Genomic DNA, 15,327 nt, shown 5'->3' with positions numbered 1-15,327 from the left:
TTCAAAACAACAACAAAAAAAACAACAGAAGCAAACAAATAACAAAAACAAGTCCTGAGAGGATATATGAGTTCCTTTATTCCATTCCCTTTATTTTTTAATTTTTAAATTCTTTATTGACTATTTCATTTATTTACATTTCAAAAGCTATCCCTCTTCCCACTTTTCCTCTCCAGAAACACCCTATCCCCTCCCTCCTTCTACCTGCCTCTATGAGGGTGCTCCCACACCCGCCTCAGCACCCTAGCATTCTCCTACACTGGGTCATTGAGCATCCACTGGACTAAGGGACTCCCCTCCCACTGATGCCAGATAAGGCAGTCCTCTGCTACATAAACAGGTGGGGCCATGTGACTCTCATGTTTAGTCCCTTGTAGCTTTGTGGTGGTCTGGTAGGTTGATATTTTTGTTCTTCTTATAGGGTTGCAAACCATTTCAGCTCCTTCAGTCCTGGCCTTAACTCCTCCATTAGAGTTCCTGCACTCGGTCTGATGTTGGGTTGTGTGTATCTCCATTTGTATTGGTCAGACTCTGGCAGAACCTCTCAGGGAACATCTATACCAGGCTCTTGTCAGCAAGTGCTTCTTGGCATCAGTAATAGTGTTTGATGTCTGTAGATGGGATGTGTTCCTAGGTGGAGCAGTCTATGGATGGCCTTTCCTTCAGTCTCTGTTTCACTCTTTGTCCCTACATTTTTTTTAATTTTTTAATTGGCTATTTAATTTGTTTACATTTCAAATGGTATCTCCTTTCTTGGTTTCCCCTCTGCAACCCCCCTATCCCTTTCTAGCATTCTTAAGGGATGGGGAAGATATTTTTCCCATAGGTGTTTTAAATGGTCATTTTTTAGGTATAAAGTAATCCCCTAATTTTCTTGCTCAGTAACTGAGATGCGGTGGGCAAGTATGCTGATAGTGAATTTCATTAGCAGTGTGAGGAAAAGAAAAGGAGAAGTAGGTCTTCCTCGGTATTTCAGACTTAGGATTGGAAACATCAGCTATGGAGCGCATAAAAATCCACTGTCCTCCTTAGTTAGAATATCCACCTTGGTACTATTGGAGTAGCACTCAGGAACCCTCACTTCCTGCCCCAGCTTTCTCACTCAGAGTTTGGGCAAAGTTTCCTAAACACCTTAAAAGGGGAACAGACTAGACATAGACAACATATCTGTTGAGAACTGAGAATACAAAGATATTTCTGGTGGCTTTTACAATTTCCTGGAAAACTGGATCCTTGTAACTATGTAGGAATGAACCATACGGGGATGGACCTTGTGGACCTCAGCACCATGCCGCCACCTCACTGTCACCTGGCCACGCTGGCTTCCTACTACCATGCTGGAGGAGACAGCAACATGATGATACTCATAAGATTCTACTTTGCCTTTAAGAGTGTGGAACTATTGTTTTCAGTTTGTTCATTCATACACCTAGAGAGATGGCTGGAGCTTTAGTGGTAGTGTTTTTACTGACAGTGTTCTATAAAGGATTGAATACAGCCCTAGCGCATTGGTTCTCAAAATATGGGTCATGACCCTTCTGTGGGCTGAACAACCCCTTCAAAGGGGTCCCCTAAGACCATAGAAAAACACAGAGATTTATATTTTATTTTATAACAGACTAGCAAACTTCGAGTTATGAAGTAGCAACCAAAGTAATTTAATGCTGTCGGTCACCACAACATGACGAGCTGTATTAAAGGGTCAGTTGAGAACCACTGCCCTAGAGGGTCTGCTACCTGTTGGGCAGCAGTTGGACTCCTCCCACCTCCTGCAGATAATGCGTACCATCCAGATGGTCACCAGAGACTTCCTCATGCTCATCTTTATGACTGACAAAGGGTCCCTGTGCATCAAATTAGCAGTGGGGGCCCAGACAAGACATTTTCTCTTCAGCTGGAAGAAGGCATTGATGGTGGACACCATGAAGCATTCCTTTAACATCATGACTTATATGTGGCCTCACTGCCGTAGGAAACACCTAGGGATCCAGAGGCATGATCCTTGTCAATCATCCGCTCTATTTCCTGTTTCTTTATACACACATTACTGAGTGGCGGTTTAGTTGACAGTCTCTGAAGAAGATGAGAGTGACATTTCTCTTCAGAAGTCACCTGTGAGATGTCGTCTCCCTCATTATCCTGATATTTATCTAACTCAGGTCGGGTAGCTTCCTAGTGAATTACTTGATTACCTGATCCTTCTTACTGTTCTGGTTTTGGAGGAGTCAGGGATGTTGTCTGGTTTCATTTTAAGCAGATAGTATGTGTAGTTGGTGCATGGCTAGGGTTCTGGGTCACTAACAGAGAGGCATTCTGACTTCAAACAGGATTGAGACAGTTAGAGACATTCTCACTAATCCTAGGGCTTAAATTTCACACTAGAACATAAGCTCCTGTCTGTACTCAAGGAGTTGGAAACACCATGCACTAATTTTAGGTGTGATGTTACTCCAAAATCCTTGTAGTGTCTGGAAAGTGATTAGAAACTAAGGGCAGGTCTAGAGATGGAGAAGGATGTATTCTTGTGTTACTCACTTATCAACTCCTGTCTCTACTTAACATTTGATTAGAAGGACCCTTGTCAATCAAAACAAAGCAGGACAACCAATTTGAAATGATAGAAATTATTGAATAATATGATTGGCATAAAAAAGTAATTAGATTACTATACTATATGAGACAAGTTTTTGGAACGCCTTACATTAAAATTCACAAGTATAGCATGACTTTTGAGTACTATCTCTTGTTGCAACAAAAATATAGCAGTAGTCTTCCTTGAAATGAGAAATTCATATCTTCCATTGGGATGGAAATTTGCCTGTAACTCAGGACTGAGAAGCCATAGTTTTGTGCATCAGACACACCAGTAAAACCAGTAATTCCTTTAAAATGTGGCTAGTTCTTCTTGCACTGAAGCAATTACACTAATACATTTTATTGGGACAACTATTATGTCTAGATGTTTAACAGTTGTTCATTATGAATAGTTACCATTTCTTAACACATATTAAGTGAAAAATTAGAACAATATTTTCCCAGTATTTTCTTGTGGATGAAGGTTGGTACTTTTTAAAGCACATGGTAACTGCTGGAACATTTGGTACTGAAACCTTCATTTCTATAAAAACACAAGGAAGAAGATCCAGTCTTGAGCTGTGCAACATGAATGCAAATATCAGCACAGAGAAAGAGAGAGAGAGAGACCAGAAGACTCCAAGTCTTATTATTTAAATATCGATGATGTAACATCACACACTCCCACCCCTGCCAAGGATCAGCATTAGGCACTGAGGACTTCATAGACAATGCTTTAAGAAAAGCACCATGCTTTTGGCACTCATGCTCCTAATTTTACACCACACCTTTCTCACCCATTTGGGAACATTATTTAACTCTAGAAAATAAATTTTACTTGTAACCACTGTTACAAATAAGGAGCATTTGAGATTGGAGTTAAATCATAAAGAATGCTTGCCAGTATGCTGAGGCTCTACTCTCAATCCCTGGTAGTGGTAAAAATAAATAAATAAATAAATAAATCACAACCTCAAACACTAAGGGGCCAACTGAAGGGGCACGACTGAAGCGCTTCAAGGAAAAGAACAGATCAGATGAAAATGTGAGCACAGTCTTTACAGCAACAGGCAAAAACAGTCCCCCAGAAAAGGAAGTTCCGCAAGCAGTCACAAAACAAGGATAATGTAGTCTGTCCACATTTGGCTAGGCACCAGATGCTGCCTGTGCCCTGGACCACCCACTGCTCGACCCTGCTTGCACTGGGGCTTGGGGGGAGGGTTGGAGGTGAAGTGGTGCAGAATCACCTGCACAGACTCCAGAAGCAAATGAGAAATGGAGCAGCAAGCTTGTCTGAATGCTGCGGCAAGCTCCTTTAATACCCTCTGCATGTGCCCTATTGGTCCCAAGAAAGCATCTCTTCTAAATAGCAGTTTCCCATTGGCTGGCATTGTCTGTACCAGCAATCCTTGGTCTCTCAGGCAGTCTTCAGTTTGGTCCCTCTGCAGGAGATGCCTTTGTGGCTCTGTAGCCCCTGGTGTTTATGCAGAGGTGGCCTCACAGTTCGTCCTACAGTGTGCTTGCTGAATTCCACATGGAGAATCTTAAAGTCCTTAATGACATTCACAGCCTCTATAATCTAGCTCCTTTCTTTAGCCTGGGTCCCACCTCTGGCCCCACTCTAGTCCCTAGAAGACATGACAAGAGTCCCAGGACTAGTAAACTAAATCTGGTCCTTACAATAATGAACATATAAGGCTCCATGTTTCACGTCTACTTGGCCTATGCCCTATATGAACCTGCTTCTGGAGTCCTACTATTTTTATAAGTGTCAGCACATGCCATTCTCCTCGATAGCCACTTAACCACTTCTTTATGGATAGGCAGTGCTCTCTAACTTCACCATGGAATGGATAAAATAACATTATTTATTATGTATAAGTACACTGTACCTGTCTTCAGACATACCAGAAGAGGGCATCAGATCTCATTACAGATGGTTGTGAGCCACCATGTGGTTGCTGGGATTTCAACTCATGACCTCTAGAAGAACAGTCAACAGTTAAGAGATAGCTCTTAACCACTGAGCTATCTCTCCAGCCCCAACATTATTTTTACAATTTCAAAAAAAATTTCAAACACAATATAGGTTTAATTTAGGAAAACAAACAAATAAGATTCAAAGCCTGAGCACCTCCATAAAGATGTAGTCTTTGTAAGAAATTATGAAATTTTTCCTGTAAATGACTAGAAATTTATTTTCTCTAGAGAATCAAAAAAGAATAGGTTTAGGGCTGACAAAGGTGGCTCAGCGGTAGAGGTGCTTACTATGAAATCTGAGTACCCACATTAAAATTTCTAAAGCCCACAGAAGGGGAGAGCCAACTCCCCAAGTTGCCCTGTGACTACCATATACATGGTATGGCATGTGAATGCGTCTGTACATATATGCACATAAGCACATTATAACCATACACATATAAATAAATACTTGTGGATTTTCAAAATAGATTTAACATAATCTGATGAAATTAATGTATTTTTTAAAACTACAGAAAATAAATATAACTAAGACTCAAATGATCTGGAAAGGGGTGGGGAAGTGGAGGGAGGTCTTGACTAGAGGATTACACGTATACAGAGATGAAAGCTATCCTTTAACTGGTAGAGGGGACACATTAAAACAACACTGTTTTATTTGCATTGTAAAATAAGCTTCTGTGAGACTTTTTTTCCAGTGAATTTTTCTCTTATTACAAATTTTCTATGTATGAATAGAATGTCAAGAATACACGATTTGAAAGTTGCTCTCTAGAAAAATAATTGAGAACAACAACAACAACAACAACAACAAAACCCAGAGATAATTAATCAATAGCAACTTTAAAAGCCTTTCTGAAGTCACTTATTTTAAGCAATGGCTTCACAAGTATTTTAAGCACCAAAACATTGATTTGAAGTAATGGAGGAAATGGTGTTACCATCGATAGAATTCAGGACATGCTATCCCAAAATATGGAGCAGTGGCATTTGAGAAAATAGCTGGAGGTACTAGGTCTTTTTTATCCTTCTCCCACCATTGGCACTTGAAGCAGGCCATGGAAATACTGTGACCTTCACCTAAGGCGTGTAGTGGGACTCACTGCAGAGATGTCCTCCTTATCCCCTAAAAGTCACAGGAGTGCAAAGAAGATATCAAGCAGATAATGTCACACGCAGCATGTCTGATCACCCTTCTTTGTTCAGTCACACATCTGCAGGAAGTCCACTATTTATAAAACTATGCAGAATGAAGCTGAGCATTTTGCTGGTAGTTCCAGTGTTTTGAAAGGTATGTCAAGGTGGTCTCTTGAGCCATGCAACCCGAACGGGCTAACCTAGATGACATAATGAGATTCTGTTTGCAGTATGTTACAAAACAGGAATTATCATTAAAGTGACATTGGTTTTTACATTACATGTTATGCTTTACCAACAGTGACAATATTTGACAGCATCTATAATTCAAGAATTGCACATATTTTCGTGCTCTTCTTCAAACACATGTACTAATCCACCTCACAATCGAGTTGTTGGAGGCCATTGATACACACTTTTTTTTTTTGACTGTGCATATGATTCTTTAATTTAAAAAATAGTATTTTTTCAAACAAAAGCTCTACAAAATTTATAAATNAGCATATTTGCTTACACCTAGCACAAAATCTGATTACTGAAATATGAATAGTGAATTCTTCTGATGATAGGCATTCATTTTTTAATCTAGTCATTATGCTGTCTACATATTTTATGANAAAAAAATCTTTTTCTCATTTACTGGGCAGTGGTGGTGATGGAGTAAGTGATTTTAGTAAAGCTAGAGGTCCCCTGTGGGCCCAGATGCCTGCAGCCAGTGACTGTAGTAAAGCTAGAGGTCCCCTATGGGCCCAGATGCCTGCAGCCCAATGTTCAGACAGCTGTGCTGAGCACACTCTAGGTTCAGGGTCCTTTGCCCAGTGTACCGGTCATTTCCCTGGATTCTACTGACTGACACTGATCTTGGTCTTATGTCCTCTGCCTTCACATTGACCTGCCTTCTAGTGACATCTGCAACAGATCCATTGCCACTGATGCCACAGCGATTACTGGAGAGGGAGGTATCTTCTTCATGACCCCCTCTCACTTATTTATTAGAGACTACTTTCTCTGTCATGAATGTAACAATAGCTTTGGATGCTTATTTAGAGTCATCTAGAAAATTTTAAGAAAATACACAGATTCCATTCTGAGAAGTCCATTTACTTCGTTAAGTATTGGTTATAGGAATGCTTGTGCGTGCATGTGTGTGTGTGTGTGTGTGTGTGTGTGTGTGTGTGTGTGTGTGCAGGTCTGAGGCTGACGGCTTACATTTTTCTCTACAAGTCCCTATCTTATTTTTTGAGACAGAATCCCTCCCTGAACTTAGAGCTAGGGTGGTAGGCTAGTAGCCTTCAGGGATCTTCCTTTCTCTGCCTTCCCAGTGTCGGGATTATAGGCAGGGTCTCTCTGCTCTTGTTTTGTTTTTAATCATAGGTATAAGAGAGCCAAACACAGGTCACCATGTGTGAGTGTCACGTAAGCATTTTATCAAATGAGCCATCTTTCTGGCTCTAGGCATACTTAAGTTTTAAAAAAAAAGTCTACTAAGGAATGTCTCAGGAATCCAGGTTTGGAAAACATTGCAGTAGCTGAAGGCTTACATCCTGAACTGCTTGCAGGAGACAGAGAGGGCACTATGGATGGCNGGGTACTCTTGAAAACTCANAACCTACCACTTAACACACCTCTTCTAATGAGGCCATACCTCCTAAGCCTTCCCAAATGGTTTCACCGACTCANGACCATGTATTCAAACACATAAGCTTACGGGAGCCACTCCTATTCAAGGTATCACATGCATTTTATCCTGACTCCTTTTTGAGAACAGGTCTCAAAATGAAGCTCAAGCTGGACTTGAACTTGCAGCATTCCTCTTGCCTCCCCCCTTGAGTATTTGGATTTAAATGGGCNCCACCAGTTCCCCCTAGAGACAGCTCATTTAAGATTCATTGCATCACCCTCTTGCACCTGCTCTGAACTGTAGATATATTTACAGTAGAAACACATTTTTTTAAAGTAGTCTTCAGAGTGCTTGTGTTTTAACTGAGAAAAAGGACAATTCACTTTGTAGTAGTTTTCTTTCTTCACTTGAACTGGTTGGTAGATGGTAGATTTATTATCCTTTGGGACACGCAATACTGTACTAAAGCTTGACTTGGAGAAACAGCAGAAAATTGTATCAGTGGAGAATGTTATTCTTCTTACCCTCTGTTCACAACAGTGAACAGGATTGAGTCTGTCAGGCGTTCTTTCAGAATCCCATTTGCACTGAGCCTGAGCCAATACAAATCTTGCTATCTGCAAGAGCATTGGCAGATAGGAGCATGTCCTTAGGAAAGTCCTTTCTGGTCCCTGAAAGTAAGAATGCTCAGACAATGGGGATACACACTTTTTATTAAAAGTTAAGTATATCATTTTGACCTATTGTGTGCTTAAATCCAGTCCAGGAAGCACTCACTGCCTCTATCTTTGGAAGCAGATCTCCTGCCTGGAAATCTCTCTCCCTTCCTCAGTCGGTCAGTCCTCAGTGAAACTGTCAGTGGACCTTCCAAACTCCACAGTCTTTCTTCTCACTTCTCTCCTCTCGCAGAAGCTATAGTTGTGGTCTATAATAATTATCTCACTGTATTATAACTGGTCCTGAAGCTGGTACTTTTTGTTTGATTATAAAATTTTTTAAGGAAAAAAAAAAAAACCCAAAACACAAAAACCTGTCACCTCTCTGGTGACTAACAGGAAGCTGGCAGACAAGTGTCAAAAAACTCCTTCTTTATCTATCAAAAATAGACCAAAGTTGGAAAAAAAATAGTTCAGGAAAATCAAAATTACACCACACACACACGCACACACACACACACACACACACACACACAAACACACACAAACACGCACACACACATATACACATACACATAAATATGCTTAAAGGTATCAAATACAAGTCCTTTCTTCTTGAGTTACTAATTAAGTCAGAGTGAACCTACATCACCAAGTTCCTGGAGGTGAAGATCATGGGTATTCTGTTCTCCCACCTGACTTCATGTGTAGGGAAGATATTCACACTCTTAATGTAGAGGAGAGTTCAAAGCACAGGAGAAAGTGTGATGGAAAACCACACCATCCAGCATATTGGCTCTGCCTGATATGAATACTTCTCTATTCTTCTGATACTTTGTCTATAAATTAAATTTATAATGTTTAATAACTTGTTTTTGGCTTTTGTGGTTGGTAACAGAAAAAATAGCAACACAGTATCTGTTAGTCACCTTTTCTTCACACCTGGTAGATATCATTGCTCAAAAGCAGCCCCTCTGCCTAATGCAATCATCCTTCTTTTAAAATTGGGCTCCTGTATTTAAAAAATATATATTTTAGTTAACAGAAAGAGCTCTAGTCTGGAAAGTGCCATCTCTTCTTTCTCTTTTTCTGATTCCCTTTCAACACCTGGGACACAGTACGTCCTGGCTCAAAATTTGTTCTTTGGGTTTTATTTGGTTGATACCATTTTCCTCCAAATAGAGCTGTTTCCATGTGTACTTCAGTACTCTCAATAGCCATTCTTTCCAACCACATAGCACATGCACCCTTGCACCCTGCCAGGCTGTGATGACCAGAAAAATTTCAGCTGCAAGCCCGTAGTTTTTATTTTAATCTGGGAAGTTATAAAAATAGCAATACTACATCACTTTCTAATTCACCAAGTGACTTTAGTCTTTTGCTTTCTACTTCCTTTCATTTCTCTTTTATAAGCCCGCCAATGCTGTGGCGTTTGCTCCCCTTCCATATTTAATCAGAGCAACCAATGCTGAGAATTTTTACAGGGAATTTTTTTTTTTTTTTTCGAGACAGGGTTTCTCTGTATAGCCCTGGCTATCCTGGAACTCACTTTGTAGACCAGGCTGGCCTTGAACTCAGAAATCCACCTGCCTCTGCCTCCCGAGTGCTGGTTTACAGGGAATTTAATTTGATCTGTTTTGAAACATTTATTTATTCCACATGGCATTTAAAGCAACTGAATTATTTTTGGTCCTGATGTTACAGAAACAAGATGAGAACTTTGGAGGGGGGACGGATATATACAAACCGGAAATCAAGGAGCAGTTTCGTTGCAAAGATCTTCTGTGAAACAGAAATGAACAGAGTTCACAAGAACAGGGGGAAAAAAGTTACATGACAATTTTGGTGAATCAGAAGTCCCCAACACAAGGCTCCTTGGTTCAGGGGTTAAATTAGATTTCATGTGGCAGTGGCCTTGTGTTTTTGATGTGCATTAACACCAAGTAAGAGCCATGCAGTGGGGCCCTGTGACTGGTGAGTGGCACAGTATATCTCAAGATTAGAGACAAGGAATGAGGTAAGGGCACTAAGTGGCCTGGTTCAGTCTGCCTGCACTTTGCACCGATTCAAGAAGGGCCTGGTGATCAGTGATTATTCAAGACAAAGACATACTATTTTTTTCTTCTATAGTTGCATAAATGTAGAAGGTCTATATTGCAAACCCAGTAACTAGAGTTGGTAGATTTGGGCATTTTGGCATAGCTGAAACTATTTTCCTGTAACAAAATGAAGGAACTAACAGGCAAGGAAAAAAAAATTTATTGGAAAAACACAAAACCCCAAACCTGTTCACCAAACATTGCCTTAAAACTTATATATGAGTGAAGTATTTAAACCAATGTAAGGTATAATTTGTAGTGGGATTTTTGTTGGTTGGTTGTTGACATTTTAACAACAGCAGAAAAAAACATTCTAATACATAAGCACAGATGCCATAAAAGTAAATATAAAATTCTGTGAGGAGTCTTCCACTGGGGCCAGAAGGGTGCTGTGGTTAGGAACGAAAACAATCTGCTTAGCCCTCAACCAGCCTCCCTAGGAACGCGTGTGGGAAAGACCATCACTTAGAATATATGTTACAAAGCTATGGTAACAGACATTTTAGCCAGTTAAGAGCACTGCTGCAGTTTGCTGGCTCTCTGGGTTCCAGGCGTGAGTCATGCTTCCTGTTTAGCACACAGACCTCTGTTTGAGACTTCGTTATTTGGTAACAGAATGGCAGCAGAATGGTGCTGTGGCAGTGAGCTGGAAGCAATCACATTTACTGGGCTTACACGCATGAGAAATGCAAATAGGTTTCATCTGCAGGGATACGGGTTGGTGGCTTGACTCAAACACTTCATACTCTTAGGAAGAAGGAAGTTAAACCACAGGCTTAATCCTTGACTAAATCTTGAGGTATTCCTTACCACAAATTAGAAAATTGAAACCAAAACGGGTTCGGCCCTTCCAAAACCAAGGAGCTCAACTCTTAGTTCAGTCTGTCAAACCCATCATGCTGGATGTTTTTACTTGGTTCATACCCAATGGCTTACTTTAAAGCCTTGTTAGGGCAGAGCCATCATACTACGTGTGCCTGCTATGGGAATGGCAATAAGTCTTGAACAGGGAGTTTCAAATGACAAGAATGATCAGTACTTTATATCTGCAAGTTGTATTCCTACAAGTGTTACTCCCTGACCAACTGCCAACTCAAAAGCAAAATGTATCCACATTGAACATGTGCAGTATTTCTCTAGTAACTATTGCCTAAATAATACAATATTAAAACTATGCATATAGCACCATCACTGTGTTAGTTTTTCTAAATAGTCTAAAGGTGACTTGAAGAAAGTTGAGGGAACATATCAGTTGCAGGCAATGTTACATTATTTTATACAAGGGACTTCAGAGTTAGTGGGTTTTGATATCCATTGGGGTCATGGAATCAATCCCTCTGAGATAGGGACAGTTTAATTACTGAATGTCTCCATGTAATTACAGGAGATCTTTTTACTTTCTGAAAACAGCTATTAACCTGGAACATTACTAACTTTACTGTTATAGATTCGCTCATTATGAACATTGTTACTCCCGAAATGTATAACAAAAGTAGAGGAGAGGATCTACCAATGCCATTTCATACACAAGGTTCTCCTTAAATTACAGATATTAGCAATGATACCAATACTTAAGATAGTAAGAGAAGGGCTGGATTATAGCTCAGTAGTAGAGCAAGTGTGAGAACCTAGGTCTCAAATACCACGAAAGTATCCTGCCCCATCCCAACCCCCCAAAACACAAAACGAAAGCAAGAGAGGCAGCTATGCCTTAAACTTTCTTTATATGAATGTTTTATTTTATTCTACCTCTTACCAAGGTAAACCACTGTAAGAAATCCTGCAACTATTTTTCAACTCTTCTTCATATGAGAAAAACAGTCCAGAGAACAGTAGTTTTATATATAGTTCAAGAAATAAGTGCTATGGCAGTGCCTGGCAAATACAGAAGTGGATGCTCATAGTCATCTATTGGATGGAACACAGGGTCCCCAATGGAGGAGCTAGAGAAAGTACCTAAGGAGCTGAAGGGGGCTGCAACCCTATAGGTGGAACAATAATATGAACTAACCAGTACCCCCAGAGCTTGTGTCTCTAGCTCTAGTCGGCCATCATAGGGAATAGAGGCCCCTTGGTCTTGCAAACTTTATATGCCCCAATACAGAGGAACACCAGGGTCATGAAGTGGGAGTGGGTTGGTAGGGGAGCAGGGCAGGGGGAGTGTATAGGGGACTTTTGGGATAGCACTTGAAATGTAAATGAAGAAAATATCTAATAAAAATTGGAAAAAAGAAATAAGTGATTTGAAATGAAGGGGTAGAGAAGAATTCAATTAATTATGAGTATCTATGAGCTAAGTGTGACCTCACAAAATCTGACTTATTTAATCCTCACAATAAAAGCAATAAAGTTCTTGCTAATGCAGAATTTCAAGCACAAAACATGTCCACTTCTTTCTAAGATTTTCTAATGAACATTTAAATCAGGCAATATTGATACTTTCACTAATTCAATCAATAAACAGTGAGTGCTAATGACTTCCTGAAATATGTGGACTATTTCATTAGACAACAAATGGAACATAATAAGGTAGCAAACTTCTGTGTCCCCGAAGCAGAAGAAACACAAGATGCTGGGTGACTCTGCAGTAGTTGGGAAGCAAATTGTGTCAACTAGCTGTTAGAAGTGAAATTTGATTTTATCATATTTTAAACTAATAAGTTAGTCTGCTTCTGCTTCATTGATGGTGGCAGAAGACAGGAAACTCCTGGTTAGGAGACAAAGGGCTTCATTAATCATGTATGGCATGTAAGCAGCATAAGCATTAACATGTTTATGCTAGTTTTTCTTGTTGCCCTTTCCCAGATTCCTTGTGTGGTGAGGAGTGCCCAGACAGATGCCCAAAGCATCTGGAAAAATATTGAACACGAACTAACTGGTGCTTGGCTTGGAGGACAACATCTCTTAATCCTCTAAAACTTATATCTGTGAACATAGCAGTAGGGAAAACAACAACAACAACAACAATAACAACAGCAACAACAACAACAAAAACCATGCAGTGCCTTGCAACCTTGGCATGTAAGAATGACACACAGACCATCCAGAGTCCTGTGGAGGCTATTCTTTCAATGCCAGTGATAAACTCTAATTCATTGCTAGAAGGGCAATGTGTGGGCTACAGTGGGAAGTCCAATCTACCTTCAAATGACCAACCATCTCCTTTAAAAACTCATACCTGAGGCTCCTGGTTGTGACATGAGGTACTAAAAGGCACAATGAAAAGCATGATTTATCCATTGCATCAACCAGGATAACAGAAGTCCCTTTTGTTATTCTCAGGTCAACACATGCTAGGCTCTGTGCATGGAGAACTCAGCCCAATTCTCAAGTGTTGTCAGGATGAAAACACGCTGTGTGTGTCATTCAATAGCGTATATGACCACTTGTTAATTTGGGAATGTTTGTAATAAATATAGGAGTAGGTAGATGGACCTAAAGACTACACAGTATAGAAACAACACAACTGATTACTTGTACAGAACTTTCTTATTGTAAATTATTAACATTCAGTGCACCTATTTATCAAAAGTCAGATTAAAAAAACAACAAAATCTAAAGAGTTTCAATATAGGAAATAAGAGACTTATGCAATTATTAGGAGAGCCAATGAAGTATGTCATGGAAATGGCTACCTTCAATCCCAGCGTATGGTACCAAAGGGGAACTTTTCAAAAGCTCCTCAGTATAGTGAGATAATTATCAAAAATCTCTATAATGCTCTAGGTATATTATGTCAACTGCTAATCAATCAATTCATACTTCAAGCTTAAAGCTTGCTGATAGTTTTGGAGCCACTGGTAGATAATTTGAAGTAATAAAGTCAAGAAAGGGTGACTTTCATCATTTGGATATGGCTCTTATATTCCTGCCTCATAAGGTGATGGATATCTACAAGTCAGGAAAGAGAATCCTCACCCCGATCATGCTGAATGTTGACCTGAGACTATTGGACTTATGGAACTGACAGAAGGAAGGATAAATTACATAGGACTCAGGCTCAGTGTTTATGAGCACTGGATGTTCTTTAAGAGATCCCAAGTTCATTGGGAAACTCACATAATAGCTCACTACTGTAGATAGGTGCTACCCCATGCACTGTCAGGAAAGCAGGCAATGGCTACTCCACCAGAGATCTCACAGGGTTGGTGGCTTTCTCTCCGAGCACTGAAGCATGGCAAATCCCTTTCCTCCTCCTAAGTCTTTTAACCCATCTGCAGCTACCTGAAAGTCCTGCCTCTTCCACACAGCCATTGGCCACTAGCATCTTTATTGATTGATCAAGAACCAATGGGAAACAGCATCTTCAGCATTCACATGCAGATTCCTAATCAAAGCATCTGAACCACTCCCTACAACACAGGACTCCCAGATTATAGTGTTCTGTATGGACAGTCTGAACTGAGAAGACAATCATCAAATACTAGCTTGTCTATCTGAAAGCTTAGCTTCCTCCATTTGAGAGAAGTAACAGGGAATCACCTTCACATCACAGATATCACACAGTAACATTCCCTGCTTAAGTGCAGACCACACAAATCAGAACAGGTAGACCAATGCCCACTGAACTCTCTAATTCACTAAGTTCTGTCCTCACAGGCCACCATTCCTCTCCAAATCTCCCCACCTGTTACTGTTTCTAGCCCCTAACTCGAGTTGACATCTCTTGCTCAAGGATAGGCTGTGCCAACCAGACTGCCTGCTTGTGGACCACTTTCAACCTTTCACACAACTACTATCTCCATAATTCTCACTCTCTTTCTTAACACCATGTTCTAGCCCCCATTTCAGATAGAAACAACCTGCACCACAAGAGGCCATACTGACTGCCATAACTTCAGTCCCCAACTTTGAGCAAAACACCTCTGCTCAACCAAGGCAACAAGGCCAGAAGATCAGAATGGAAACAAACTACAAGGACAAAAGCACCCATCTTACAAAGACAAACTCAGAAATTGGTCCCTAGACCCTAAACACAGATGCCTAGAAAACAGAGTAAAAACAGGACCCACAACAAGCAGGGCAGTATATCAGGACCAAAGCACAACTACACTAAAACAGTAAGCCAACTCAGATTAAGTATGAGAAAAATACATTAATATCGATTTTATTACAGAAATTATAGAAATCATTAAAGAAGACGTGAATAGATTCCTTAAGGGAAGTGAGAAAAACAAAAACGAACAAAGCAAAACAAAATAAAACAAAAAATTCGAAGAAATGAATAAATAAATCCCTTAAAGAACATCAAGAAGAATGG

The sequence above is a fragment of the Mus pahari genome, chromosome 7 (assembly GCF_900095145.1).
Source record: "Mus pahari chromosome 7, PAHARI_EIJ_v1.1, whole genome shotgun sequence".
NCBI classification, from domain to species: domain Eukaryota; kingdom Metazoa; phylum Chordata; class Mammalia; order Rodentia; family Muridae; genus Mus; species Mus pahari.
This window is presented reverse-complemented; position numbering follows the sequence as displayed.